The sequence below is a fragment of the Argiope bruennichi genome, chromosome 6 (genome assembly GCF_947563725.1).
Source record: "Argiope bruennichi chromosome 6, qqArgBrue1.1, whole genome shotgun sequence".
NCBI lineage: Eukaryota > Metazoa > Arthropoda > Arachnida > Araneae > Araneidae > Argiope > Argiope bruennichi.
In genome coordinates, this window is record NC_079156.1 from 125,206,165 (window position 1) to 125,228,472 (window position 22,308).

Below are 22,308 nucleotides of genomic sequence, written 5' to 3' on the forward strand. Positions count from 1 at the left end.
CTTGCGAATAAAAATTCCTTTTCCCCAGGTGAGGATCGAACTCACAGCCTCGGCATACCTCGCAGATACTGCCTTATAAGTACCGCGTGCTAACCAATTGCGCCACTGGGGACACATGAGGCACATTCGCAGAACAAATGCAGTAAAGATTTTACACAGGATTTTATGAAAAAAAGTAACATGCATTTTTATTCTACCTCACCTAATTCTTTTTGAAAGATATGTTTGTTAAGAATTTTTGATGGAAATCAATTCTAAGCTCTAGCTTGCGAATAAAAATTACTTTTCCCCAGGTGAGGATCGAACTCACATCCTCGGCATACCTCGCAGATACTGCCTTATAAGTACCGCGCGCTAACCAATTGCGCCACTCGGGACACATGAGGCACTTTCGCCGAACAAATGGAGTAAAGATATTTTACACAGCATTTTATGAAAAAAAGTGACATGCATTCTTATTCTACCTCACGCAATTCTTTTTGAAAGACATGTTTGTTAAGAACTTTTGATGGAAATCAATTCTAAGCTCTAGCTTACGAATAAAAATTACTTTTCCCCTGGTTAGGATCGAACTCACAGCCTCGGCATACCTCGCAGCTACTGCCTTATAAGTACCGCGCGCTAACCAATTGCGCCACTGGGGACACATGAGGCACATTCACAGAACAAATGCAGTAAAGATTTTACCCATCATTTTATGAAAAAGAGTAAGATGCATTCTCATTCTACCTCACGCAATTCTTTTTGAAAGACATGTTTGTTAAGAATTTTTTAAAGAAATCAATTCTAAGCTCTAGCTTGCGAATAAAAATTACTTTTCCCCAGGTGAGGATCGAACTCACAGCCTCGGCATACCTCGCAGATACTGCCTTATAAGGACCGCGCGCTAACCAATTGCGCCACTGCGGACACATGAGGCTCATTCGCAGAACAAATGCAGTAAAGATTTTACCCAGCATTTTATGAATAAAAGTAACATGCATTCTTATTCTACCTCACGCAATTCTTTTTGAAAGACATGTTTGTTAAGAACTTTTGATGGAAATCAATTCTAAGCTCTAGCTTACGAATAAAAATTACTTTTCCCCAGGTTAGGATCGAACTCACAGCCTCGGCATACCTCGCAGATACTGCCTTATAAGTACCGAGCGCTAACCAATTGCGCCACTGGGGACACATGAGGCACATTCGCAGAACAAATGCAGTAAAGATTTTACCCATCATTTTATGAAAAAGAGTAAGATGCATTCTCATTCTACCTCACGCAATTCTTTTTGAAAGACATGTTTGTTAAGAATTTTGTAAAGAAATCAATTCTAAGCTCTAGCTTGCGAATAAAAATTACTTTTCCCCAGGTGAGGATCGAACTCACAGCCTCGGCATACCTCGCAGATACTGCCTTATAAGTACCACGCGCTAACCAATTGCGCCACTGGGGACACATGAGGCACTTTCGCGGAACAAATGGAGTAAAGATATTTTACACAGCATTTCATGAAAAAAAGTAACATGCATTCTTATTCTACCTCACGCAATTCTTTTTGAAAGACATGTTTGTTAAGAATTTTTGATGGAAATCAATTCTAAGCTCTAGCTTGCGAATAAAAATTACTTTTCCCCAGGTGAGGATCGAACTCACAGCCTCGGCATACCTCGCAGATACTGCCTTATAAGTACCGCGCGCTAACCAATTGCGCCACTGGGGACACATGAGGCACATTCGCAGAACAAATGCAGTAAAGATTTTAAACAGGATTTTATGAAAAAAAGTAACATGCATTTTTATTCTACCTCACCTAGTTCTTTTTGAAAGACATGTTCGTTAAGAATTTTTGATGGAAATCAATTCTAAGCTCTAGCTTGCGAATAAAAATTACTTTTCCCCAGTTGAGGATCGAACTCACAGCCTCGGCATACCTCGCAGATACTGCCTTATAAATACCGCGCTCTAACCAATTGCGCCACTGGGGACACATGAGGCACATTCGCAGAACAAATGCAGTAAAGATTTTACCCATCATTTTATGAAAAAGAGTAAGATGCATTCTCATTCTACCTCACGCAATTCTTTTTGAAAGACATGTTTGTTAAGAATTTTGTGAAGAAATCAATACTAATCTGAAGCTTGCGAATTAAAATTACTTTTCTCCAGGTGAGGATCGAACTCACAGCCTCGGCATACCTCGCAGATACTGCCTTATAAGTACCGCGCGCTAACCAATTGCGCCACTGGGGACACATGAGACACATTCGCAGAACAAATGCAGTAAAGATTTTACACAGGATTTTATGAAAAAAAGTAACATGTATTTTTATTCCACCTCACCTAATTCTTTTTGAAAGACATGTTTGTTAAGAATTTTTGATGGAAATCAATTCTAAGCTCTAGCTTGCGAATAAAAATTACTTTTCCCCAGGTGAGGATCGAACTCACAGCCTCGGCATACCTCGCAGATACTGCCTTATAAGTACCGCGCGCTAACCAATTGCGCCACTCGGGACACATGAGGCACTTTCGCCGAACAAATGGAGTAAAGATATTTTACACAGCATTTTATGAAAAAAAGTAACATGCATTCTTATTCTACCTCACGCAATTCTTTTTGAAAGACATGTTTGTTAAGAACTTTTGATGGAAATCAATTCTAAGCTCTAGCTTACGAATAAAAATTACTTTTCCCCAGGTTAGGATCGAACTCCCAGCCTCGGCATACCTCGCAGATACTGCCTTATAAGTACCGCGCGCTAACCAATTGCGCCACTGGGGACACATGAGGCACATTCGCAGAACAAATGCAGTAAAGATTTTACCCATCATTTTATGAAAAAGAGTAAGATGCATTCTCATTCTACCTCACGCAATTCTTTTTGAAAGACATGTTTGTTAAGAATTTTGTAAAGAAATCAATTCTAAGCTCTAGCTTGCGAATAAAAATTACTTTTCCCCAGGTGAGGATCGAACTCACAGCCTCGGCATACCTCGCAGATACTGCCTTATAAGTACCACGCGCTAACCAATTGCGCCACTGGGGACACATGAGGCACATTCGCAGAACAAATGGAGTAAAGATATTTTACACAGCATTTCATGAAAAAAAGTAACATGCATTCTTATTCTACCTCACGCAATTCTTTTTGAAAGACATGTTTGTTAAGAATTTTTGATGGAAATCAATTCTAAGCTCTAGCTTGCGAATAAAAATTATTTTTCCCTAGGTGAGGATCGAACTCACAGCCTCGGCATACCTCGCAGATACTGCCTTATAAGTACCGCGCGCTAACCAATTGCGCCACTGGGGACACATGAGGAACTTTCGCAAAACAAATGGAGTAAAGATATTTTACACAGCATTTTATGAAAAAAAGTAACATGCATTCTTATTCTACCTCACGCAATTCTTTTTGAAAGACATGTTTGTTAAGAATTTTGTGAAGAAATCAATACTAATCTGAAGCTTGCGAATTAAAATTTCTTTTCCCCAGGTGAGGATCGAACTCACAGCCTCGGCATACCTCGCAGATACTGCCTTATAAGTACCGCGCGCTAACCAATTGCGCCACTGGGGACACATGAGGCACATTCGCAGAACAAATGCAGTAAAGATTTTACACAGGATTTTATGAAAAAAAGTAACATGCATTTTTATTCTACCTCGCCTAGTTCTTTTTGAAAGACATGTTCGTTAAGAATTTTTGATGGAAATCAATTCTAAGCTCTAGCTTGCGAATAAAAATTACTTTTCCCCAGTTGAGGATCGAACTCACAGCCTCGGCATACCTCGCAGATACTGCCTTATAAGTACCGCGCGCTAACCAATTGTGCCACTGGGGACACATGAGGCACATTCGCAGAACAAATGCAGTAAAGATTTTACCCATCATTTTATGAAAAAGAGTAAGATGCATTCTCATTCTACCTCACGCAATTCGTTTTGAAAGACATGTTTGTTAAGAATTTTGTAAAGAAATCAATTCTAAGCTCTAGCTTGCGAATAAAAATTACTTTTCCCCAGGTGAGGATCGAACTCACAGCCTCGGCATACCTCGCAGATACTGCCTTATAAGTACCGCGCGCTAACCAATTGCGCCACTGGGGACACATGAGGCACTTTCGCCGAACAAATGGAGTAAAGATATTTTACACAGCATTTTATGAAAAAAAGTAACATGCATTCTTATTCTACCTCACGCAATTCTTTTTGAAAGACAGGTTTGTTAAGAATTTTGTAAGGAAATCAATTCTAAGCTAGTTTGCGAATAAAAATCACTTTTCCCCAGGTGAGGATCGAACTCACAGCCTCGGCATACCACGCAGATACTGCCTTATAAGTACCGCGCGCTAACCAATTGCGCCACTGGGAAACATGAGGCACATTCACAGAACAAATGGAGTAAAGATTTTACCCAGGATTTTTATTCCACCTCACCTAATTGTTTTTGAAAGACATGTTTGTTAAGAATTTTGTAAGGAAATCAATTCTAAGCTCTAGCTTGCGAATAAAAATTACTTTTCCCCAGGTGAGGATCGAACTTACAGCCTCGGCATACCTCGCAGATACTGCCTTATAAGTACCGCGCGCTAACCAATTGCGCCACTGGGGACACATGATTCACATTCGCAGAAAAAATGCAGTAAAGATTTTACACAGGATTTTTATTCCACCTCACCTGATTCTTTTTGAAAGACATGTTTGTTAAGAATTTTTTATGGAAATCAATTCTAAGCTCTAGCTTGCGAATAAAAATTACTTTTCCCCAGGTGAGAATTTTTGATGGAAATCAATTCTAAGCTCTAGCTTGCGAATAAAAATTACTTTTCCCCAGGTGAGGATCGAAGTCACAGCCTCGGCATACCTCGCAGATACTGCCTTATAAGTACCGCGCGCTACCCAATTGCGCCACTGGGGACACATGAGGCACATTCGCAGAACAAATGCAGTAAAGATTTTACCCAGCATTTTATGAAAAGAAAAAACATGCATTTTTATTCCACCTCACCTAATTCTTTTTGAAAGACATGTTTGTTAAGAATTTTGTAAGGAAATCAATTCTAAGCTAGTTTGCGAATAAAAATCACTTTTCTCCAGGTGAGGATCGAACTCACAGCCTCGGCATACCTCGCAGATACTGCCTTATAAGTACCGCGCGCTAACCAATTGCGCCACTGGGACACATGAGGCACATTCGCAGAACAAATGGAGTAAAGATTTTACCCAGGATTTTTATTCCACCTCACCTAATTGTTTTTGAAAGACATGTTTGTTAAGAATTTTGTAAGGAAATCAATTCTAAGCTCTAGCTTGCGAATAAAAATTACTTTTCCCCAGGTGAGGATCGAACTCACAGCCTCGGCATACCTCGCAGATACTGCCTTATAAGTACCGCGCGCTAACCAATTGCGCCACTGGGGACACACGAGGCACATTCGCAGAACAAATGGAGTAAAGATATTTTACACAGCATTTTATGAAAAAAAGTAACATGCATTCTTATTCTACCTCACGCAATTCTTTTTGAAAGACATGTTTGTTAAGAATTTTGTAAGGAAATCAATTCTAAGCTCTAGCTTACGAATAAAAATTACGTTTCCCCTAATCAGGATCGAACTCACAGCCTCGGCATACCTCGCAGATACTGCCTTATAAGTACCGCGCGATAACCAATTGCGCCACTGGGGACACATGAGGCACTTTCGCCGAACAAATGGAGTAAAGATATTTTACACAGCATTTTATGAAAAAAAGTAACATGCATTCTTATTCTACCTCACGCAATTCTTTTTGAAAGACATGTTTGTTTAGAATTTTGTGAGGAAATCAATTCTAAGCTCTAGCTTGCGAATAAAAATTACTTTTCCCCTGGTGAGGATCGAACTCACAGCCTCGGCATACCTCGCAGATACTGCCTTATAAACACCGCGCGCTAACCAATTGCGCCACTGGGGACACATGAGGCACATTCGCAGAACAAATGCAGTAAAGATTTTATCCAGCATTTTATGAAAAAAAGTAACATGCATTCTTATTCTACCTCACGCAATTCTTTTTGAAAGACATGTTTGTTAAGAATTTTGTAAAGAAATCAATTCTAAGCTAGTTTGCGAATAAAAACCACTTTTCCCCAGGTGAGGATCGAACTCACAGCCTCGGCATACCACGCAGATACTGCCTTATAAGTACCGCGCGCTAACCAATTGCGCCACTGGGAAACATGAGGCACATTCGCAGAAAAAATGGAGTAAAGATTTTACCCAGGATTTTTATTCCACCTCACCTAATTGTTTTTGAAAGACATGTTTGTTAAGAATTTTGTAAGGAAATCAATTCTAAGCTCTAGCTTGCGAATAAAAATTACTTTTCCCCAGGTGAGGATCGAACTTACAGCCTCGGCATACCTCGCAGATACTGCCTTATAAGTACCGCGCGCTAACCAATTGCGCCACTGGGGACACATGATTCACATTCGCAGAAAAAATGCAGTAAAGACTTTACACAGGATTTTTATTCCACCTCACCTGATTCTTTTTGAAAGACATGCTTGTTAAGAGTTTTTTATGGAAATCAATTCTAAGCTCTAGCTTGCGAATAAAAATTACTTTTCCCCAGGTGAGGATCGAACTCACAGCCTCGGCATACCTCGCAGATACTGCCTTATAAGTACTGCGCGCTAACCAATTGCGCCACTGGGGACACATGATTCACATTCGCAGAAAAAATGCAGTAAAGACTTTACACAGGATTTTTATTCCACCTCACCTGATTCTTTTTGAAAGACATGCTTGTTAAGAGTTTTTTATGGAAATCAATTCTAAGCTCTAGCTTGCGAATAAAAATTACTTTTCCCCAGGTGAGAATTTTTGATGGAAATCAATTCTAAGCTCTAGCTTGCGAATAAAAATTACTTTTCCCCAGGTGAGGATCGAACTCACTGCCTCGGCATACCTCGCAGATACTGCCTTATAAGCACCGCGCGCTAACCAATTGCGCCACTGGGGACACATGAGGCACTTTCGCCGAACAAATGGAGTAAAGATATTTTACACAGGATTTTATGAAAAAAAGTAACATGCATTTTTATTCTACCTCACCTCATTCTTTTTGAAAGACATGTTTGTTAAGAATTTTTGATGGAAATCAATTCTAAGCTCTAGCTTGCGAATAAAAATTACTTTTCCCCAGGTGAGAATCGAACTCACAGCCTCGGCATACCTCGCAGATACTGCCTTATAAGTACCGCGCGCTAACCAATTGCGCCACTGGGGACACATGAGGCACATTCGCAGAACAAATGGAGTAAAGATATTTTACACAGCATTTTATGAAAAAAAGTAACATGCATTCTTATTCTACCTCACGCAATTCTTTTTGAAAGACATGTTTGTTAAGAATTTTTGATGGAAATCAATTCTGAGCTCTAGCTTACGAATAAAAATTACTTTTCCCCTGGTGAGGATCGAACTCACAAACTCGGCGTACCTCGCAGATATAGCCTTATAAACACCGCGTGCTAACCAATTGCGCCACTGCGGACACATGAGGCACATTCGCAGAACAAATGCAGTAAAGATTTTACACAGGATTTTATGAAAAAAAGTAACATGCATTTTTATTCTACCTCACCTAATTCTTTTTGAAAGACATGTTTGTTAAGAATTTTTGATGGAAATCAATTCTAAGCTCTAGCTTGCGAATAAAAATTACTTTTCCCCAGGTGAGGATCGAACTCACAGCCTCGGCATACCTCGCAAATACTGCCTTATAAGTACCGCGCGCTAACCAATTGCGCCACTGGGGACAAATGAGGCACTTTCGCCGAACAAATGGAGTTAAGATATTTTACACAGCATTTTATGAAAAAAAGTAACATGCATTTTTATTCTACCTCACGCAATTCTTTTTGAAAGACATGTTTGTTAAGAATTTTTGATGGAAATCAATTCTAAGCTCTAGCTTGCGAATAAAAATTACTTTTCCCCAGGTGAGGATCGAACTCACAGCCTCGGCATACCTCGCAGATACTGCCTTATAAGTACCGCGCGCTAACCAATTGCGCTACTGGGGACACATGAGGCACATTGCAGAACAAATGCAGTAAAGATTTTACACAGGATTTTATGAAAAAAAGTAACATGCATTTTTATTCTACCTCACGCAATTCTTTTTGAAAGACATGTTTGTTAAGAATTTTTGATGGAAATCAATTCTGAGCTCTAGCTTACGAATAAAAATTACTTTTCCCCAGGTGAGGATCGAACTCACAGCCTCGGCATACCTCGCAGATACTGCCTTATAAGTACCGCGCGCTAACCAATTGCGCCACTGGGGACACATGAGGCACATTCGCAGAACAAATGGAGTAAAGATATTTTACACAGCATTTTATGAAAAAAAGTAACATGCATTTTTATTCTACCTCACCTAATTCTTTTTGAAAATCATGTTTGTTAAGAATTTTTGATGGAAATCAATTCTAAGCTCTAGCTTGCGAATAAAAATTACTTTTCCCCAGGTGAGGATCGAACTTACAGCCTCGGCATACCTCGCAGATACTGCCTTATAAGTACCGCGCGCTAACCAATTGCGCCACTGGGGACACATGATTCACATTCACAGAAAAAATGCAGTAAAGATTTTACACAGGATTTTTATTCCACCTCACCTGATTCTTTTTGAAAGACATGTTTGTTAAGAATTTTTTATGGAAATCAATTCTAAGCTCTAGCTTGCGAATAAAAATTACTTTTCCCCAGGTGAGGATCGAACTCACAGCCTCGGCATACCTCGCAGATACTGCCTTATAAGTACCGCGCGCTAACCAATTGCGCCATTGGGGACACATGATTCACATTCGCAGAACAAATGCAGTAAAGATTTTACCCAGCATTTTATGAAAAGAAAAAACATGCATTTTTATTCCACCTCACCTAATTCTTTTTGAAAGACATGTTTGTTAAGAATTTTGTAAGGAAATCAATTCTAAGCTCTAGCTTGCGAATAAAAATTACTTTTCCCCAGGTGAGGATCGAACTCACAGCCTCGGCATACCTCGCAGATACTGCCTTATAAGTACCGCGCGCTAACCAATTGCGCCACTGGGGACACATGATTCACATTCGCAGAAAAAATGCAGTAAAGATTTTACACAGGATTTTTATTCCACCTCACCTGATTCTTTTTGAAAGACATGTTTGTTAAGAGTTTTTTATGGAAATCAATTCTAAGCTCTAGCTTGCGAATAAAAATTACTTTTCCCCAGGTGAGAATTTTTGATGGAAATCAATTCTAAGCTCTAGCTTGCGAATAAAAATTACTTTTCCCCAGGTGAGGATCGAACTCACAGCCTCGGCATACCTCGCATATACTGCCTTATAAGTACCGCGCGCTAACCAATTGCGCCACTGGGGACACATGAGGCACATTCGCAGAACAAATGCAGTAAAGATTTTACACAGGATTTTATGAAAAAAAGTAACATGCATTTTTATTCTACCTCACCTAATTCTTTTTGAAAGACATGTTTGTTAAGAATTTTTGATGGAAATCAATTCTAAGCTCTAGCTTGCGAATAAAAATTACTTTTCCCCAGGTAAGGATCGAACTCACAGCCTCGGCATACCTCAAAAATACTGCCTTATAAGTACCGCGCGCTAACCAATTGCGCCACTGGGGACAAATAAGGCACTTTCGCCGAACAAATGGAGTAAAGATATTTCACACAGCATTTTATGAAAAAAAGTAATATGCATTTTTATTCTACCTCACGCAATTCTTTTTGAAAGACATGTTTGTTAAGAATTTTTGATGGAAATCAATTCTAATCTCTAGCTTGCGAATAAAAATTACTTTTCCCCAGGTGAGGATCGAACTCACAGCCTCGGCATACCTCGCAGATACTGCCTTATAAGTACCGCGCGCTAACCAATTGCGCTACTGGGGACACATGAGGCACATCGCAGAACAAATGCAGTAAAGATTTTACACAGGATTTTATGAAAAAAAGTAACATGCGTTTTTATTCTACCTCACGCAATTCTTTTTGAAAGACGTGTTTGTTAAGAATTTTTGATGGAAATCAATTCTGAGCTCTAGCTTACGAATAAAAATTACTTTTCCCCAGGTGAGGATCGAACTCACAGCCTCGGCTTACCTCGCAGATACTGCCTTATAAGTACCGCGCGCTAACCAATTGCGCCACTGGGGACAAATGAGGCACTTTCGCCGAACAAATGGAGTAAAGATATTTCACACAGCATTTTATGAAAAAAAGTAATATGCATTTTTATTCTACCTCACGCAATTCTTTTTGAAAGACATGTTTGTTAAGAATTTTTGATGGAAATCAATTCTAATCTCTAGCTTGCGAATAAAAATTACTTTTCCCCAGGTGAGGATCGAACTCACAGCCTCGGCATACCTCGCAGATACTGCCTTATAAGTACCGCGCGCTAACCAATTGCGCTACTGGGGACACATGAGGCACATCGCAGAACAAATGCAGTAAAGATTTTACACAGGATTTTATGAAAAAAAGTAACATGCATTTTTATTCTACCTCACGCAATTCTTTTTGAAAGACGTGTTTGTTAAGAATTTTTGATGGAAATCAATTCTGAGCTCTAGCTTACGAATAAAAATTACTTTTCCCCAGGTGAGGATCGAACTCACAGCCTCGGCTTACCTCGCAGATACTGCCTTATAAGTACCGCGCGCTAACCAATTGCGCCACTGGAGACACATGAGGCTCATTCGCAGAACAAATGGAGTAAAGATATTTTACACAGCATTTTATGAAAAAAAGTAACATGCATTTTTATTCTACCTCACCTAATTCTTTTTGAAAGACATGTTTGTTAAGAATTTTTGATGGAAATCAATTCTAAGCTCTAACTTGCGAATAAAAATTACTTTTCCCCAGGTGAGGATCGAACTCACAGCCTCGGCATACCTCGCAGATACTGCCTTATAAGTACCGCGCGCTAACCAATTGCGCCACTGGGGACACATGATTCACATTCGCAGAAAAAATGCAGTAAAGATTTTACACAGGATTTTTATTCCACCTCACCTGATTCTTTTTGAAAGACATGTTTGTTAAGAGTTTTTTATGGAAATCAATTCTACGCTCTAGCTTGCGAATAAAAATTACTTTTCCCCAGGTGAGAATTTTTTATGGAAATCAATTCTAAGCTCTAGCTTGCGAATAAAAATTACTTTTCCCCAGGTGAGGATCGAACTCACAGCCTCGGCATACCTCGCAGATACTGCCTTATAAGTACCGCGCGCTAACCAATTGCGCCACTGGGGACACATGAGGCACATTCGCAGAACAAATGGAGTAAAGATATTTTACACAGCATTTTATGAAAAAAAGTAACATGCATTCTTATTCTACCTCACGCAATTCTTTTTGAAAGACATGTTTGTTAAGAATTTTTGATGGAAATCAATTCTGAGCTCTAGCTTACGAATAAAAATTACTTTTCCCCTGGTGAGGATCGAACTCACAAACTCGGCGTACCTACCAGATATAGCCTTATAAACACCGCGTGCTAACCAATTGCGCCACTGCGGACACATGAGGCACATTCGCAGAACAAATGCAGTAAAGATTTTACACAGGATTTTATGAAAAAAAGTAACATGCATTTTTATTCTACCTCACCTAATTCTTTTTGAAAGACATGTTTGTTAAGAATTTTTGATGGAAATCAATTCTAAGCTCTAGCTTGCGAATAAAAATTACTTTTCCCCAGGTGAGGATCGAACTCACAGCCTCGGCATACCTCGCAAATACTGCCTTATAAGTACCGCGCGCTAACCAATTGCGCCACTGGGGACAAATGAGGCACTTTCGCCGAACAAATGGAGTTAAGATATTTTACACAGCATTTTATGAAAAAAAGTAACATGCATTTTTATTCTACCTCACGCAATTCTTTTTGAAAGACATGTTTGTTAAGAATTTTTGATGGAAATCAATTCTAAGCTCTAGCTTGCGAATAAAAATTACTTTTCCCCAGGTGAGGATCGAACTCACAGCCTCGGCATACCTCGCAGATACTGCCTTATAAGTACCGCGCGCTAACCAATTGCGCTACTGGGGACACATGAGGCACATTGCAGAACAAATGCAGTAAAGATTTTACACAGGATTTTATGAAAAAAAGTAACATGCATTTTTATTCTACCTCACGCAATTCTTTTTGAAAGACATGTTTGTTAAGAATTTTTGATGGAAATCAATTCTGAGCTCTAGCTTACGAATAAAAATTACTTTTCCCCAGGTGAGGATCGAACTCACAGCCTCGGCATACCTCGCAGATACTGCCTTATAAGTACCGCGCGCTAACCAATTGCGCCACTGGGGACACATGAGGCACATTCGCAGAACAAATGGAGTAAAGATATTTTACACAGCATTTTATGAAAAAAAGTAACATGCATTTTTATTCTACCTCACCTAATTCTTTTTGAAAATCATGTTTGTTAAGAATTTTTGATGGAAATCAATTCTAAGCTCTAGCTTGCGAATAAAAATTACTTTTCCCCAGGTGAGGATCGAACTTACAGCCTCGGCATACCTCGCAGATACTGCCTTATAAGTACCGCGCGCTAACCAATTGCGCCACTGGGGACACATGATTCACATTCACAGAAAAAATGCAGTAAAGATTTTACACAGGATTTTTATTCCACCTCACCTGATTCTTTTTGAAAGACATGTTTGTTAAGAATTTTTTATGGAAATCAATTCTAAGCTCTAGCTTGCGAATAAAAATTACTTTTCCCCAGGTGAGGATCGAACTCACAGCCTCGGCATACCTCGCAGATACTGCCTTATAAGTACCGCGCGCTAACCAATTGCGCCATTGGGGACACATGATTCTCATTCGCAGAACAAATGCAGTAAAGATTTTACCCAGCATTTTATGAAAAGAAAAAACATGCATTTTTATTCCACCTCACCTAATTCTTTTTGAAAGACATGTTTGTTAAGAATTTTGTAAGGAAATCAATTCTAAGCTCTAGCTTGCGAATAAAAATTACTTTTCCCCAGGTGAGGATCGAACTCACAGCCTCGGCATACCTCGCAGATACTGCCTTATAAGTACCGCGCGCTAACCAATTGCGCCACTGGGGACACATGATTCACATTCGCAGAAAAAATGCAGTAAAGATTTTACACAGGATTTTTATTCCACCTCACCTGATTCTTTTTGAAAGACATGTTTGTTAAGAGTTTTTTATGGAAATCAATTCTAAGCTCTAGCTTGCGAATAAAAATTACTTTTCCCCAGGTGAGAATTTTTGATGGAAATCAATTCTAAGCTCTAGCTTGCGAATAAAAATTACTTTTCCCCAGGTGAGGATCGAACACACTGCCTCGGCATACCTCGCAGATACTGCCTTATAAGCACCGCGCGCTAACCAATTGCGCCACTGGGGACACATGATTCACATTCGCAGAAAAAATGCAGTAAAGATATTTTACACAGGATTTTATGAAAAAAAGTAACATGCATTTTTATTCTACCTCACCTCATTCTTTTTGAAAGACATGTTTGTTAAGAATTTTTGATGGAAATCAATTCTAAGCTCTAGCTTGCGAATAAAAATTACTTTTCCCCAGGTGAGGATCGAACTCACAGCCTCGGCATACCTCGCATATACTGCCTTATAAGTACCGCGCGCTAACCAATTGCGCCACTGGGGACACATGAGGCACATTCGCAGAACAAATGCAGTAAAGATTTTACACAGGATTTTATGAAAAAAAGTAACATGCATTTTTATTCTACCTCACCTAATTCTTTTTGAAAGACATGTTTGTTAAGAATTTTTGATGGAAATCAATTCTAAGCTCTAGCTTGCGAATAAAAATTACTTTTCCCCAGGTAAGGATCGAACTCACAGCCTCGGCATACCTCAAAAATACTGCCTTATAAGTACCGCGCGCTAACCAATTGCGCCACTGGGGACAAATGAGGCACTTTCGCCGAACAAATGGAGTAAAGATATTTCACACAGCATTTTATGAAAAAAAGTAATATGCATTTTTATTCTACCTCACGCAATTCTTTTTGAAAGACATGTTTGTTAAGAATTTTTGATGGAAATCAATTCTAATCTCTAGCTTGCGAATAAAAATTACTTTTCCCCAGGTGAGGATCGAACTCACAGCCTCGGCATACCTCGCAGATACTGCCTTATAAGTACCGCGCGCTAACCAATTGCGCTACTGGGGACACATGAGGCACATCGCAGAACAAATGCAGTAAAGATTTTACACAGGATTTTATGAAAAAAAGTAACATGCATTTTTATTCTACCTCACGCAATTCTTTTTGAAAGACATGTTTGTTAAGAATTTTTGATGGAAATCAATTCTGAGCTCTAGCTTACGAATAAAAATTACTTTTCCCCAGGTGAGGATCGAACTCACAGCCTCGGCTTACCTCGCAGATACTGCCTTATAAGTACCGCGCGCTAACCAATTGCGCCACTGGAGACACATGAGGCTCATTCGCAGAACAAATGGAGTAAAGATATTTTACACAGCATTTTATGAAAAAAAGTAACATGCATTTTTATTCTACCTCACCTAATTCTTTTTGAAAGACATGTTTGTTAAGAATTTTTGATGGAAATCAATTCTAAGCTCTAACTTGCGAATAAAAATTACTTTTCCCCAGGTGAGGATCGAACTCACAGCCTCGGCATACCTCGCAGATACTGCCTTATAAGTACCGCGCGCTAACCAATTGCGCCACTGGGGACACATGATTCACATTCGCAGAAAAAATGCAGTAAAGATTTTACACAGGATTTTTATTCCACCTCACCTGATTCTTTTTGAAAGACATGTTTGTTAAGAGTTTTTTATGGAAATCAATTCTAAGCTCTAGCTTGCGAATAAAAATTACTTTTCCCCAGGTGAGAATTTTTGATGGAAATCAATTCTAAGCTCTAGCTTGCGAATAAAAATTACTTTTCCCCAGGTGAGGATCGAACTCACAGCCTCGGCATACCTCGCAGATACTGCCTTATAAGTACCGCGCGCTAACCAATTGCGCCACTGGGGACACATGATTCACATTCGCAGAAAAAATGCAGTAAAGATTTTACACAGGATTTTTATTCCACCTCACCTGATTCTTTTTGAAAGACATGTTTGTTAAGAGTTTTTTATGGAAATCAATTCTAAGCTCTAGCTTGCGAATAAAAATTACTTTTCCCCAGGTGAGAATTTTTTATGGAAATCAATTCTAAGCTCTAGCTTGCGAATAAAAATTACTTTTCCCCAGGTGAGAATTTTTGATGGAAATCAATTCTAAGCTCTAGCTTGCGAATAAAAATTACTTTTCCCCAGGTGAGGATCGAAGTCACAGCCTCGGCATACCTCGCAGATACTGCCTTATAAGTACCGCGCGCTACCCAATTGCGCCACTGGGGACACATGAGGCACATTCGCAGAACAAATGCAGTAAAGATTTTACCCAGCATTTTATGAAAAGAAAAAACATGCATTTTTATTCCACCTCACCTAATTCTTTTTGAAAGACATGTTTGTTAAGAATTTTGTAAGGAAATCAATTCTAAGCTAGTTTGCGAATAAAAATCACTTTTCTCCAGGTGAGGATCGAACTCACAGCCTCGGCATACCTCGCAGATACTGCCTTATAAGTACCGCGCGCTAACCAATTGCGCCACTGGGACACATGAGGCACATTTGCAGAACAAATGGAGTAAAGATTTTACCCAGGATTTTTATTCCACCTCACCGAATTGTTTTTGAAAGACATGTTTGTTAAGAATTTTGTAAGGAAATCAATTCTAAGCTCTAGCTTGCGAATAAAAATTACTTTTCCCCAGGTGAGGATCGAACTCACAGCCTCGGCATACCTCGCAGATACTGCCTTATAAGTACCGCGCGCTAACCAATTGCGCCACTGGGGACACATGAGGCACAATCGCAGAACAAATGGAGTAAAGATATTTTACACAGCATTTTATGAAAAAAAGTAACATGCATTCTTATTCTACCTCACGCAATTCTTTTTGAAAGACATGTTTGTTAAGAATTTTGTAAGGAAATCAATTCTAAGCTCTAGCTTGCGAATAAAAATTACGTTTCCCCTATTCAGGATCGAACTCACAGCCTCGGCATACCTCGCAGATACTGCCTTATAAGTACCGCGCGCTAACCAATTGCGCCACTGGGGACACATGATTCACATTCGCAGAACAAATGCAGTAAAGATTTTACCCAGCATTTTATGTAAAGAAAAAACATGCATTTTTATTCCACCTCACCTAATTCTTTTTGAAAGACATGTTTGTTAAGAATTTTGTAAGGAAATCAATTCTAAGCTCTAGCTTGCGAATAAAAATTACTTTTCACCAGGTGAGGATCGAACTCACAGCCTCGGCATGCCTCGCAGATACTGCCTTATAAGTACCGCGCGCTAACCAATTGCGCCACTGGGGACACATGAGGCACATTCGCAGAACAAATGCAGTAAAGATTTTACACAGGATTTTATGAAAAAAAGTAACATGCATTTTTATTCTACCTCACCTAATTCTTTTTGAAAGACATGTTTGTTAAGAATTTTTGATGGAAATCAATTCTAAGCTCTAGCTTGCGAATAAAAATTACTTTTCCCCAGGTGAGGATCGAACTCACAGCCTCCACATACCTCGCAAATACTGCCTTATAAGTACCGCGCGCTAACCAATTGCGCCACTGGGGACAAATGAGGCACTTTCGCCGAACAAATGGAGTAAAGATATTTTACACAGCATTTTATGAAAAAAAGTAACATGCATTTTTATTCTACCTCACGCAATTCTTTTTGAAAGACTTGTTTGTTAAGAATTTTTGATGGAAATCAATTCTAAGCTCTAGCTTGCGAATAAAAATTACTTTTCCCCAGGTGAGGATCGAACTCACAGCCTCGGCATACCTCGCAGATACTGCCTTATAAGTACCGCGCGCTAACCAATTGCGCTACTGGGGACACATGAGGCACATTGCAGAACAAATGCAGTAAAGATTTTACACAGGATTTTATGAAAAAAAGTAACATGCATTTTTATTCTACCTCACGCAATTCTTTTTGAAAGACATGTTTGTTAAGAATTTTTGATGGAAATCAATTCTGAGCTCTAGCTTACGAATAAAAATTACTTTTCCCCAGGTGAGGATCGAACTCACAGCCTCGGCATACCTCGCAGATACTGCCTTATAAGTACCGCGCGCTAACCAATTGCGCCACTGGGGACACATGAGGCACATTCGCAGAACAAATGGAGTAAAGATATTTTACACAGCATTTTATGAAAAAAAGTAACATGCATTTTTATTCTACCTCACCTAATTCTTTTTGAAAGACATGTTAGTTAAGAATTTTTGATGGAAATCAATTCTAAGCTCTAGCTTGCGAATAAAAATTACTTTTCCCCAGGTGAGGATCGAACTCACAGCCTCGGCATACCTCGCAGATACTGCCTTATAAGTACCGCGCGCTAACCAATTGCGCCACTGGGGACACATGATTCACATTCGCAGAAAAAATGCAGTAAAGATTTTACACAGGATTTTTCTTCCACCTCACCTGATTCTTTTTGAAAGACATGTTTGTTAAGAGTTTTTTATGGAAATCAATTCTAAGCTCTAGCTTGCGAATAAAAATTACTTTTCCCCAGGTGAGAATTTTTGATGGAAATCAATTCTAAGCTCTAGCTTGCGAATAAAAATTACTTTTCCCCAGGTGAGGATCGAACTCACAGCCTCGGCATACCTCGCAGATACTGCCTTATAAGTACCGCGCGCTAACTAATTGCGCCACTGGGGACACATGAGGCACATTCGCAGAACAAATGGAGTAAAGATATTTTACACAGCATTTTATGAAAAAAAGTAACATGCATTCTTATTCTACCTCACGCAATTCTTTTTGAAAGACATGTTTGTTAAGAATTTTTGATGGAAATCAATTCTGAGCTCTAGCTTACGAATAAAAATTACTTTTCCCCTGGTGAGGATCATACTCACAAACTGGGCGTACCTCGCAGATATAGCCTTATAAATACCGCGTGCTAACCAATTGCGCCACTGCGGACACATGAGGCACATTCGCAGAACAAATGCAGTAAAGATTTTACACAGGATTTTATGAAAAAAAGTAACATGCATTTTTATTCTACCTCACCTAATTCTTTTTGAAAGACATGTTTGTTAAGAATTTATGATGGAAATCAATTCTAAGCTCTAGCTTGCGAATAAAAATTACTTTTCCCCACGTGAGGATCGAACTCACAGCCTCGGCATACCTCGCAAATACTGCCTTATAAGTACCGCGCGCTAACCAATTGCGCCACTGGGGACAAATGAGGCACTTTCGCCGAACAAATGGAGTAAAGATATTTTACACAGGATTTTATGAAAAAAAGTAACATGCATTTTTATACCACCTCACCTAATTCTTTTTGAAAGACATGTTTGTTAAGAATTTTGTAAGGAAATCAATTCTAAGCTCTAGCTTGCGAATAAAAATTACGTTTCCCCTATTGAGGATCGAACTCACAGCCTCGGCATACCTCGCAGATACTGCCTTATAAGTACCGCGCGCTAACCAATTGCGCCACTGGTGACACATGATTCACATTCGCAGATTAAATGCAGTAAAGATTTTACCCAGCATTTTATGAAAAGAAAAAGCATGCATTTTTATTCCACCTCACCTAATTCTTTTTGAAAGACATGTTTGTTAAGAATTTTGTAAGGAAATCAATTCTAAGCTAGTTTGCGAATAAAAATCACTTTTCCCCAGGTGAGGATCGAACTCACAGCCTCGGCATACCTCGCAGATACTGCCTTATAAGTACCGCGCGCTAACCAATTGCGCCACTGGGGACACATGATTCACATTCGCAGAAAAAATGCAGTAAAGATTTTACACAGGATTTTTATTCCACCTCACCTGATTCTTTTTGAAAGACATGTTTGTTAAGAATTTTTTATGGAAATCAATTCTAAGCTCTAGCTTGCGAATAAAAATTACTTTTCCCCAGGTGAGGATCGAACTCACAGCCTCGGCATAACTCGCAGATACTCCCTTATAAGTACCGCGCGCTAACCAATTGCGCCACTGGGGACACATGAGGCACATTCGCAGAACAAATGGAGTAAAGATATTTTACACAGCATTTTATGAAAAAAAGTAACATGCATTTTTATTCTACCTCACGCAATTCTTTTTGAAAGACATGTTTGTTAAGAATTTTTGATGGAAATCAATTCTGAGATCTAGCTTACGAATAAAAATTACTTTTCCCCAGGTGAGGATCGAACTCACAGCCTCGGCATACCTCGCAGATACTGCCTTATAAGTACCGCGCGCTAACCAATTGCGCCACTGGGGACACATGAGGCACATTCGCAGAACAAATGGAGTAAAGATATTTTACACAGCATTTTATGAAAAAAAGTAACATGCATTTTTATTCTACCAGTAGTATATATATGCGTGTTCTGGCACACCTTAAGAGCCATCAATAATTTTAAAATAACATCAAAATTTAGAGCAAAAATAGTGTAAAAAGGGCATAATTAGCACACCTTAAAATCCATCAATAATTTTAAAATAACCTCAAAATTTAGAGCAAAAATAGTGTAAAAAGGTCATAATTAGCACACCAAAATAACATCAATAATTTAAAGTATCAAGTCAAAATTTAGAGCAAAAATAGTGTAAAAAGGGCATAATTAGCACACCTTAAAAATCCATCAAATAACCTCAAAATTTAGAGCAAAAATAACATTAACAAATAACATCAATAATTTAAAGTATCAAGTCAAAATTTAGAGCAAAAATAGTGTAAAAAGGTCATAATAAAATAACATCAATAATTTAAAATATCAAGCCAAAACTTGGAAAAAGTTAACAAATTAACCGAAAGGCTATCGTCTTAAAATCAATATAAATTCATGCGTTGTTCACATTATTATACACATTAAAAGAAATAAAAATATAAGAATAAAAATATAAAAAAAGAAAAAATTATTCATAAATACTGCACGCACCCCATTGAAAAAAATCTTTATGTTCTGTTAAAGGTTCGCCGTTTAATTTTATACATTGAAATCTAAAACCATATCGATCTACTTCTGTTATTTTAACAATAAAAGGTTCACCATATTTACAAATAGGTGTTACAGTTATTACAGGATGAATTCTAAAAGTTTCTGTAAAACTAACGTTTATTCGATCACTAGTACAACTACCTGTTAATATCTTTGTTTGCTTACCACCCATTTATAAAGATTAAAAAAGAATTATTATTTATTCAAACACGTTCTTGCTATATACCATAATTTCATCCTTCTATAAAGTTTATTAAATTCTTCATCTGAAAGTTTCAGATTTCTCATAACTCTACAATCTGTTATTTTTTCAACATGTTTCATTATAAATTCAGAGGTTAAATTTTTCTGATATGAATAAATTTTATTCCAATTAACAGTTGTTTCTAGTTTTTCGATTATATTCATACTCATTTCATCTTGATACTGAGAAACTAAATCCATATCTAGTTTTCCAACATTTTCAAAAATAAATTTATCACTTAAAGTTTGATATTGTGAAATTGCAGGCCAGTGTACTTTATGATCATGCATTAAAATAAATTTTTCTGTTAATTTTTGAAATTTCGATATGATATCCCATTCAACTAAATGCTCATTTTCACTTATAAATTTTTCTGATAATTTTTGATAAGCTGATATATTTTTCCAATCAACTTTATCTTTGAACTCTAAAATGAAATTTTCTGATAATGTTTGATATCTAGAAATTAAATCCCATTTCACTTCATCTTTTAATTTTCTAATCAAACTTTCAGGCATACCACGTTCTTTTGAAACTTCATCCCAATTGACTTTTTCACTCATTTATTATAGGATGAAATTCTCTAATTAAATCTTCACTTAATTTTTACTTTATCTTGAAATTCTCTTATAAAGCTTCACTTAATTTTTGATGTTCTGATATAAGTTTCCAATCTACTTTATCTTGAAATATTCTTATGAAATCTTCACTTAATTCTTGTTTCCATGATATACCTTCCCAATCTACTTTATCTTGAAATATTATTATAAAATCTTCACTTAATTCTTGTTTCCATGATATACCTTCCCAATCTACTTTATCTCGAAATTCTCTTATAAAATCTTCACTTAATTTTTGGTGATATGATATATTACCCCAATCTACTTTATTTCGAAATTCTCTAATGAAATCTTCACTTAATTTTTGGTGATATGATATATTACCCCAATCTACTTTATTTCGAAATTCTCTTATAAAATCTTCACTTAATTTTTGATATTCTGATATAAGTTTCCAATTAACTTTATCTTGAAATTCTCTTATAAAATCTTCACTTAATTTTTGATATTCTGATATAAGTTTCCAATTAAATTTATCTTGAAATTCTCTTATAAAATCTTCACTTAATTTTTGTTTTATTGGTTTTATTAGCTTTGCTGCTAATATTCGTTTTTCTAAATAGTTAGATGAACTCATTTATTTAGAAAAATTTTATAAGTCGAAATCTAAAATAAAAAATCAAGTTTATCTTGAAATTCTCTAATGAAATCTTCACTTAATTCTCGATATTCTGATATATAATACCAATCTACTTTATCTTGAAATTCTCTTATAAAATCTTCACTTATTTTTTGGTGACATGATATACAGTCCCAATCTACTAAATCTTTAAATTCTCTAATGAAATCTTCACTTATTTTTTGATAAGCTGATATATCATACCAATATACTTGATCTTGAAATTCTCTTATAAAATCTTCACTTAATTTTTGTTTTACGGATATATAATACCATTCTACTAAATCTTTAAATTCTCTAATGAAATCTTCACTTAATTCTTGATATTCTGATATATATTCCCAATTAACCTTATCTTGAAATTCTCTAATAAAATCTTCACTTAATTTTTGATTTCGGGATATACACTTCCAATCTACTTTATCTTTAAATTCTCTAATAAAATCTTCACTTAATTTTCGATATTTGGATATATAAAACCATTCCAAATCTAGATTTTTTGACTTTTCTGCTAATATTGGTTTTTTATAGTCTTTAAAATAGGTAGATGAACTCATTTATTTAGAAAAAAATTATAAATCAATTTCAGCTAATTTCTCGATATAAAGGTAAGGTTTTACATAAAATATCATATCTTCTGTAGAAAGTTTAAGTTGTATACTTAATGATAATTTATC

General features: G+C 37.4%; 1 protein-coding gene and 64 non-coding genes across 65 annotated transcripts in view; all 65 read right to left on the reverse strand.

Moving 5' to 3' along the window:
- LOC129971349 (tyrosine aminotransferase-like) overlaps positions 1–22,308 on the reverse strand; it is a 135,231-nt gene that overhangs the window by 23,307 nt on the left and 89,616 nt on the right. The window lies entirely within an intron of this gene.
- Positions 21–112, reverse strand: Trnai-uau (transfer RNA isoleucine (anticodon UAU)). The gene is given in 2 exon segments: positions 21–56; positions 75–112. It is a non-coding gene; the product is annotated as a tRNA-Ile (tRNA).
- Trnai-uau (transfer RNA isoleucine (anticodon UAU)) lies at positions 286–377 on the reverse strand. Its single transcript is given in 2 exon segments — positions 286–321; positions 340–377. It is a non-coding gene; the product is annotated as a tRNA-Ile (tRNA).
- Trnai-uau (transfer RNA isoleucine (anticodon UAU)) lies at positions 553–644 on the reverse strand. The gene is given in 2 exon segments: positions 553–588; positions 607–644. It is a non-coding gene; the product is annotated as a tRNA-Ile (tRNA).
- Positions 818–909, reverse strand: Trnai-uau (transfer RNA isoleucine (anticodon UAU)). The gene is given in 2 exon segments: positions 818–853; positions 872–909. It is a non-coding gene; the product is annotated as a tRNA-Ile (tRNA).
- Positions 1,083–1,174, reverse strand: Trnai-uau (transfer RNA isoleucine (anticodon UAU)). Its single transcript is given in 2 exon segments — positions 1,083–1,118; positions 1,137–1,174. It is a non-coding gene; the product is annotated as a tRNA-Ile (tRNA).
- Trnai-uau (transfer RNA isoleucine (anticodon UAU)) lies at positions 1,348–1,439 on the reverse strand. The gene is given in 2 exon segments: positions 1,348–1,383; positions 1,402–1,439. It is a non-coding gene; the product is annotated as a tRNA-Ile (tRNA).
- On the reverse strand, positions 1,615–1,706 carry Trnai-uau (transfer RNA isoleucine (anticodon UAU)). Its single transcript is given in 2 exon segments — positions 1,615–1,650; positions 1,669–1,706. It is a non-coding gene; the product is annotated as a tRNA-Ile (tRNA).
- Trnai-uau (transfer RNA isoleucine (anticodon UAU)) lies at positions 2,145–2,236 on the reverse strand. The gene is given in 2 exon segments: positions 2,145–2,180; positions 2,199–2,236. It is a non-coding gene; the product is annotated as a tRNA-Ile (tRNA).
- Positions 2,410–2,501, reverse strand: Trnai-uau (transfer RNA isoleucine (anticodon UAU)). Its single transcript is given in 2 exon segments — positions 2,410–2,445; positions 2,464–2,501. It is a non-coding gene; the product is annotated as a tRNA-Ile (tRNA).
- On the reverse strand, positions 2,942–3,033 carry Trnai-uau (transfer RNA isoleucine (anticodon UAU)). The gene is given in 2 exon segments: positions 2,942–2,977; positions 2,996–3,033. It is a non-coding gene; the product is annotated as a tRNA-Ile (tRNA).
- Trnai-uau (transfer RNA isoleucine (anticodon UAU)) lies at positions 3,209–3,300 on the reverse strand. Its single transcript is given in 2 exon segments — positions 3,209–3,244; positions 3,263–3,300. It is a non-coding gene; the product is annotated as a tRNA-Ile (tRNA).
- Positions 3,476–3,567, reverse strand: Trnai-uau (transfer RNA isoleucine (anticodon UAU)). Its single transcript is given in 2 exon segments — positions 3,476–3,511; positions 3,530–3,567. It is a non-coding gene; the product is annotated as a tRNA-Ile (tRNA).
- Positions 3,741–3,832, reverse strand: Trnai-uau (transfer RNA isoleucine (anticodon UAU)). Its single transcript is given in 2 exon segments — positions 3,741–3,776; positions 3,795–3,832. It is a non-coding gene; the product is annotated as a tRNA-Ile (tRNA).
- On the reverse strand, positions 4,006–4,097 carry Trnai-uau (transfer RNA isoleucine (anticodon UAU)). Its single transcript is given in 2 exon segments — positions 4,006–4,041; positions 4,060–4,097. It is a non-coding gene; the product is annotated as a tRNA-Ile (tRNA).
- Positions 4,271–4,362, reverse strand: Trnai-uau (transfer RNA isoleucine (anticodon UAU)). The gene is given in 2 exon segments: positions 4,271–4,306; positions 4,325–4,362. It is a non-coding gene; the product is annotated as a tRNA-Ile (tRNA).
- On the reverse strand, positions 4,511–4,602 carry Trnai-uau (transfer RNA isoleucine (anticodon UAU)). Its single transcript is given in 2 exon segments — positions 4,511–4,546; positions 4,565–4,602. It is a non-coding gene; the product is annotated as a tRNA-Ile (tRNA).
- On the reverse strand, positions 4,817–4,908 carry Trnai-uau (transfer RNA isoleucine (anticodon UAU)). Its single transcript is given in 2 exon segments — positions 4,817–4,852; positions 4,871–4,908. It is a non-coding gene; the product is annotated as a tRNA-Ile (tRNA).
- On the reverse strand, positions 5,080–5,170 carry Trnai-uau (transfer RNA isoleucine (anticodon UAU)). Its single transcript is given in 2 exon segments — positions 5,080–5,115; positions 5,134–5,170. It is a non-coding gene; the product is annotated as a tRNA-Ile (tRNA).
- Trnai-uau (transfer RNA isoleucine (anticodon UAU)) lies at positions 5,320–5,411 on the reverse strand. Its single transcript is given in 2 exon segments — positions 5,320–5,355; positions 5,374–5,411. It is a non-coding gene; the product is annotated as a tRNA-Ile (tRNA).
- On the reverse strand, positions 5,854–5,945 carry Trnai-uau (transfer RNA isoleucine (anticodon UAU)). The gene is given in 2 exon segments: positions 5,854–5,889; positions 5,908–5,945. It is a non-coding gene; the product is annotated as a tRNA-Ile (tRNA).
- On the reverse strand, positions 6,117–6,208 carry Trnai-uau (transfer RNA isoleucine (anticodon UAU)). The gene is given in 2 exon segments: positions 6,117–6,152; positions 6,171–6,208. It is a non-coding gene; the product is annotated as a tRNA-Ile (tRNA).
- On the reverse strand, positions 6,357–6,448 carry Trnai-uau (transfer RNA isoleucine (anticodon UAU)). Its single transcript is given in 2 exon segments — positions 6,357–6,392; positions 6,411–6,448. It is a non-coding gene; the product is annotated as a tRNA-Ile (tRNA).
- Trnai-uau (transfer RNA isoleucine (anticodon UAU)) lies at positions 6,598–6,689 on the reverse strand. The gene is given in 2 exon segments: positions 6,598–6,633; positions 6,652–6,689. It is a non-coding gene; the product is annotated as a tRNA-Ile (tRNA).
- Trnai-uau (transfer RNA isoleucine (anticodon UAU)) lies at positions 6,904–6,995 on the reverse strand. The gene is given in 2 exon segments: positions 6,904–6,939; positions 6,958–6,995. It is a non-coding gene; the product is annotated as a tRNA-Ile (tRNA).
- Positions 7,171–7,262, reverse strand: Trnai-uau (transfer RNA isoleucine (anticodon UAU)). The gene is given in 2 exon segments: positions 7,171–7,206; positions 7,225–7,262. It is a non-coding gene; the product is annotated as a tRNA-Ile (tRNA).
- Positions 7,703–7,794, reverse strand: Trnai-uau (transfer RNA isoleucine (anticodon UAU)). Its single transcript is given in 2 exon segments — positions 7,703–7,738; positions 7,757–7,794. It is a non-coding gene; the product is annotated as a tRNA-Ile (tRNA).
- On the reverse strand, positions 7,970–8,061 carry Trnai-uau (transfer RNA isoleucine (anticodon UAU)). The gene is given in 2 exon segments: positions 7,970–8,005; positions 8,024–8,061. It is a non-coding gene; the product is annotated as a tRNA-Ile (tRNA).
- Trnai-uau (transfer RNA isoleucine (anticodon UAU)) lies at positions 8,234–8,325 on the reverse strand. The gene is given in 2 exon segments: positions 8,234–8,269; positions 8,288–8,325. It is a non-coding gene; the product is annotated as a tRNA-Ile (tRNA).
- Trnai-uau (transfer RNA isoleucine (anticodon UAU)) lies at positions 8,501–8,592 on the reverse strand. The gene is given in 2 exon segments: positions 8,501–8,536; positions 8,555–8,592. It is a non-coding gene; the product is annotated as a tRNA-Ile (tRNA).
- Positions 8,742–8,833, reverse strand: Trnai-uau (transfer RNA isoleucine (anticodon UAU)). The gene is given in 2 exon segments: positions 8,742–8,777; positions 8,796–8,833. It is a non-coding gene; the product is annotated as a tRNA-Ile (tRNA).
- Trnai-uau (transfer RNA isoleucine (anticodon UAU)) lies at positions 9,007–9,098 on the reverse strand. Its single transcript is given in 2 exon segments — positions 9,007–9,042; positions 9,061–9,098. It is a non-coding gene; the product is annotated as a tRNA-Ile (tRNA).
- Trnai-uau (transfer RNA isoleucine (anticodon UAU)) lies at positions 9,313–9,404 on the reverse strand. Its single transcript is given in 2 exon segments — positions 9,313–9,348; positions 9,367–9,404. It is a non-coding gene; the product is annotated as a tRNA-Ile (tRNA).
- Positions 9,578–9,669, reverse strand: Trnai-uau (transfer RNA isoleucine (anticodon UAU)). The gene is given in 2 exon segments: positions 9,578–9,613; positions 9,632–9,669. It is a non-coding gene; the product is annotated as a tRNA-Ile (tRNA).
- On the reverse strand, positions 9,845–9,936 carry Trnai-uau (transfer RNA isoleucine (anticodon UAU)). Its single transcript is given in 2 exon segments — positions 9,845–9,880; positions 9,899–9,936. It is a non-coding gene; the product is annotated as a tRNA-Ile (tRNA).
- Positions 10,109–10,200, reverse strand: Trnai-uau (transfer RNA isoleucine (anticodon UAU)). The gene is given in 2 exon segments: positions 10,109–10,144; positions 10,163–10,200. It is a non-coding gene; the product is annotated as a tRNA-Ile (tRNA).
- Positions 10,376–10,467, reverse strand: Trnai-uau (transfer RNA isoleucine (anticodon UAU)). The gene is given in 2 exon segments: positions 10,376–10,411; positions 10,430–10,467. It is a non-coding gene; the product is annotated as a tRNA-Ile (tRNA).
- Positions 10,640–10,731, reverse strand: Trnai-uau (transfer RNA isoleucine (anticodon UAU)). The gene is given in 2 exon segments: positions 10,640–10,675; positions 10,694–10,731. It is a non-coding gene; the product is annotated as a tRNA-Ile (tRNA).
- On the reverse strand, positions 10,907–10,998 carry Trnai-uau (transfer RNA isoleucine (anticodon UAU)). The gene is given in 2 exon segments: positions 10,907–10,942; positions 10,961–10,998. It is a non-coding gene; the product is annotated as a tRNA-Ile (tRNA).
- Positions 11,213–11,304, reverse strand: Trnai-uau (transfer RNA isoleucine (anticodon UAU)). Its single transcript is given in 2 exon segments — positions 11,213–11,248; positions 11,267–11,304. It is a non-coding gene; the product is annotated as a tRNA-Ile (tRNA).
- On the reverse strand, positions 11,745–11,836 carry Trnai-uau (transfer RNA isoleucine (anticodon UAU)). Its single transcript is given in 2 exon segments — positions 11,745–11,780; positions 11,799–11,836. It is a non-coding gene; the product is annotated as a tRNA-Ile (tRNA).
- Trnai-uau (transfer RNA isoleucine (anticodon UAU)) lies at positions 12,012–12,103 on the reverse strand. Its single transcript is given in 2 exon segments — positions 12,012–12,047; positions 12,066–12,103. It is a non-coding gene; the product is annotated as a tRNA-Ile (tRNA).
- Trnai-uau (transfer RNA isoleucine (anticodon UAU)) lies at positions 12,276–12,367 on the reverse strand. Its single transcript is given in 2 exon segments — positions 12,276–12,311; positions 12,330–12,367. It is a non-coding gene; the product is annotated as a tRNA-Ile (tRNA).
- Positions 12,543–12,634, reverse strand: Trnai-uau (transfer RNA isoleucine (anticodon UAU)). Its single transcript is given in 2 exon segments — positions 12,543–12,578; positions 12,597–12,634. It is a non-coding gene; the product is annotated as a tRNA-Ile (tRNA).
- Trnai-uau (transfer RNA isoleucine (anticodon UAU)) lies at positions 12,784–12,875 on the reverse strand. Its single transcript is given in 2 exon segments — positions 12,784–12,819; positions 12,838–12,875. It is a non-coding gene; the product is annotated as a tRNA-Ile (tRNA).
- On the reverse strand, positions 13,049–13,140 carry Trnai-uau (transfer RNA isoleucine (anticodon UAU)). Its single transcript is given in 2 exon segments — positions 13,049–13,084; positions 13,103–13,140. It is a non-coding gene; the product is annotated as a tRNA-Ile (tRNA).
- Positions 13,622–13,713, reverse strand: Trnai-uau (transfer RNA isoleucine (anticodon UAU)). Its single transcript is given in 2 exon segments — positions 13,622–13,657; positions 13,676–13,713. It is a non-coding gene; the product is annotated as a tRNA-Ile (tRNA).
- On the reverse strand, positions 13,887–13,978 carry Trnai-uau (transfer RNA isoleucine (anticodon UAU)). Its single transcript is given in 2 exon segments — positions 13,887–13,922; positions 13,941–13,978. It is a non-coding gene; the product is annotated as a tRNA-Ile (tRNA).
- Trnai-uau (transfer RNA isoleucine (anticodon UAU)) lies at positions 14,154–14,245 on the reverse strand. The gene is given in 2 exon segments: positions 14,154–14,189; positions 14,208–14,245. It is a non-coding gene; the product is annotated as a tRNA-Ile (tRNA).
- On the reverse strand, positions 14,418–14,509 carry Trnai-uau (transfer RNA isoleucine (anticodon UAU)). The gene is given in 2 exon segments: positions 14,418–14,453; positions 14,472–14,509. It is a non-coding gene; the product is annotated as a tRNA-Ile (tRNA).
- On the reverse strand, positions 14,685–14,776 carry Trnai-uau (transfer RNA isoleucine (anticodon UAU)). The gene is given in 2 exon segments: positions 14,685–14,720; positions 14,739–14,776. It is a non-coding gene; the product is annotated as a tRNA-Ile (tRNA).
- Positions 14,991–15,082, reverse strand: Trnai-uau (transfer RNA isoleucine (anticodon UAU)). The gene is given in 2 exon segments: positions 14,991–15,026; positions 15,045–15,082. It is a non-coding gene; the product is annotated as a tRNA-Ile (tRNA).
- Positions 15,362–15,453, reverse strand: Trnai-uau (transfer RNA isoleucine (anticodon UAU)). The gene is given in 2 exon segments: positions 15,362–15,397; positions 15,416–15,453. It is a non-coding gene; the product is annotated as a tRNA-Ile (tRNA).
- Trnai-uau (transfer RNA isoleucine (anticodon UAU)) lies at positions 15,625–15,715 on the reverse strand. The gene is given in 2 exon segments: positions 15,625–15,660; positions 15,679–15,715. It is a non-coding gene; the product is annotated as a tRNA-Ile (tRNA).
- Trnai-uau (transfer RNA isoleucine (anticodon UAU)) lies at positions 15,865–15,956 on the reverse strand. The gene is given in 2 exon segments: positions 15,865–15,900; positions 15,919–15,956. It is a non-coding gene; the product is annotated as a tRNA-Ile (tRNA).
- On the reverse strand, positions 16,397–16,488 carry Trnai-uau (transfer RNA isoleucine (anticodon UAU)). The gene is given in 2 exon segments: positions 16,397–16,432; positions 16,451–16,488. It is a non-coding gene; the product is annotated as a tRNA-Ile (tRNA).
- On the reverse strand, positions 16,662–16,753 carry Trnai-uau (transfer RNA isoleucine (anticodon UAU)). Its single transcript is given in 2 exon segments — positions 16,662–16,697; positions 16,716–16,753. It is a non-coding gene; the product is annotated as a tRNA-Ile (tRNA).
- On the reverse strand, positions 16,929–17,020 carry Trnai-uau (transfer RNA isoleucine (anticodon UAU)). Its single transcript is given in 2 exon segments — positions 16,929–16,964; positions 16,983–17,020. It is a non-coding gene; the product is annotated as a tRNA-Ile (tRNA).
- Positions 17,193–17,284, reverse strand: Trnai-uau (transfer RNA isoleucine (anticodon UAU)). The gene is given in 2 exon segments: positions 17,193–17,228; positions 17,247–17,284. It is a non-coding gene; the product is annotated as a tRNA-Ile (tRNA).
- Positions 17,460–17,551, reverse strand: Trnai-uau (transfer RNA isoleucine (anticodon UAU)). The gene is given in 2 exon segments: positions 17,460–17,495; positions 17,514–17,551. It is a non-coding gene; the product is annotated as a tRNA-Ile (tRNA).
- Positions 17,766–17,857, reverse strand: Trnai-uau (transfer RNA isoleucine (anticodon UAU)). Its single transcript is given in 2 exon segments — positions 17,766–17,801; positions 17,820–17,857. It is a non-coding gene; the product is annotated as a tRNA-Ile (tRNA).
- Positions 18,298–18,389, reverse strand: Trnai-uau (transfer RNA isoleucine (anticodon UAU)). The gene is given in 2 exon segments: positions 18,298–18,333; positions 18,352–18,389. It is a non-coding gene; the product is annotated as a tRNA-Ile (tRNA).
- Positions 18,828–18,919, reverse strand: Trnai-uau (transfer RNA isoleucine (anticodon UAU)). Its single transcript is given in 2 exon segments — positions 18,828–18,863; positions 18,882–18,919. It is a non-coding gene; the product is annotated as a tRNA-Ile (tRNA).
- Trnai-uau (transfer RNA isoleucine (anticodon UAU)) lies at positions 19,069–19,160 on the reverse strand. The gene is given in 2 exon segments: positions 19,069–19,104; positions 19,123–19,160. It is a non-coding gene; the product is annotated as a tRNA-Ile (tRNA).
- Trnai-uau (transfer RNA isoleucine (anticodon UAU)) lies at positions 19,336–19,427 on the reverse strand. Its single transcript is given in 2 exon segments — positions 19,336–19,371; positions 19,390–19,427. It is a non-coding gene; the product is annotated as a tRNA-Ile (tRNA).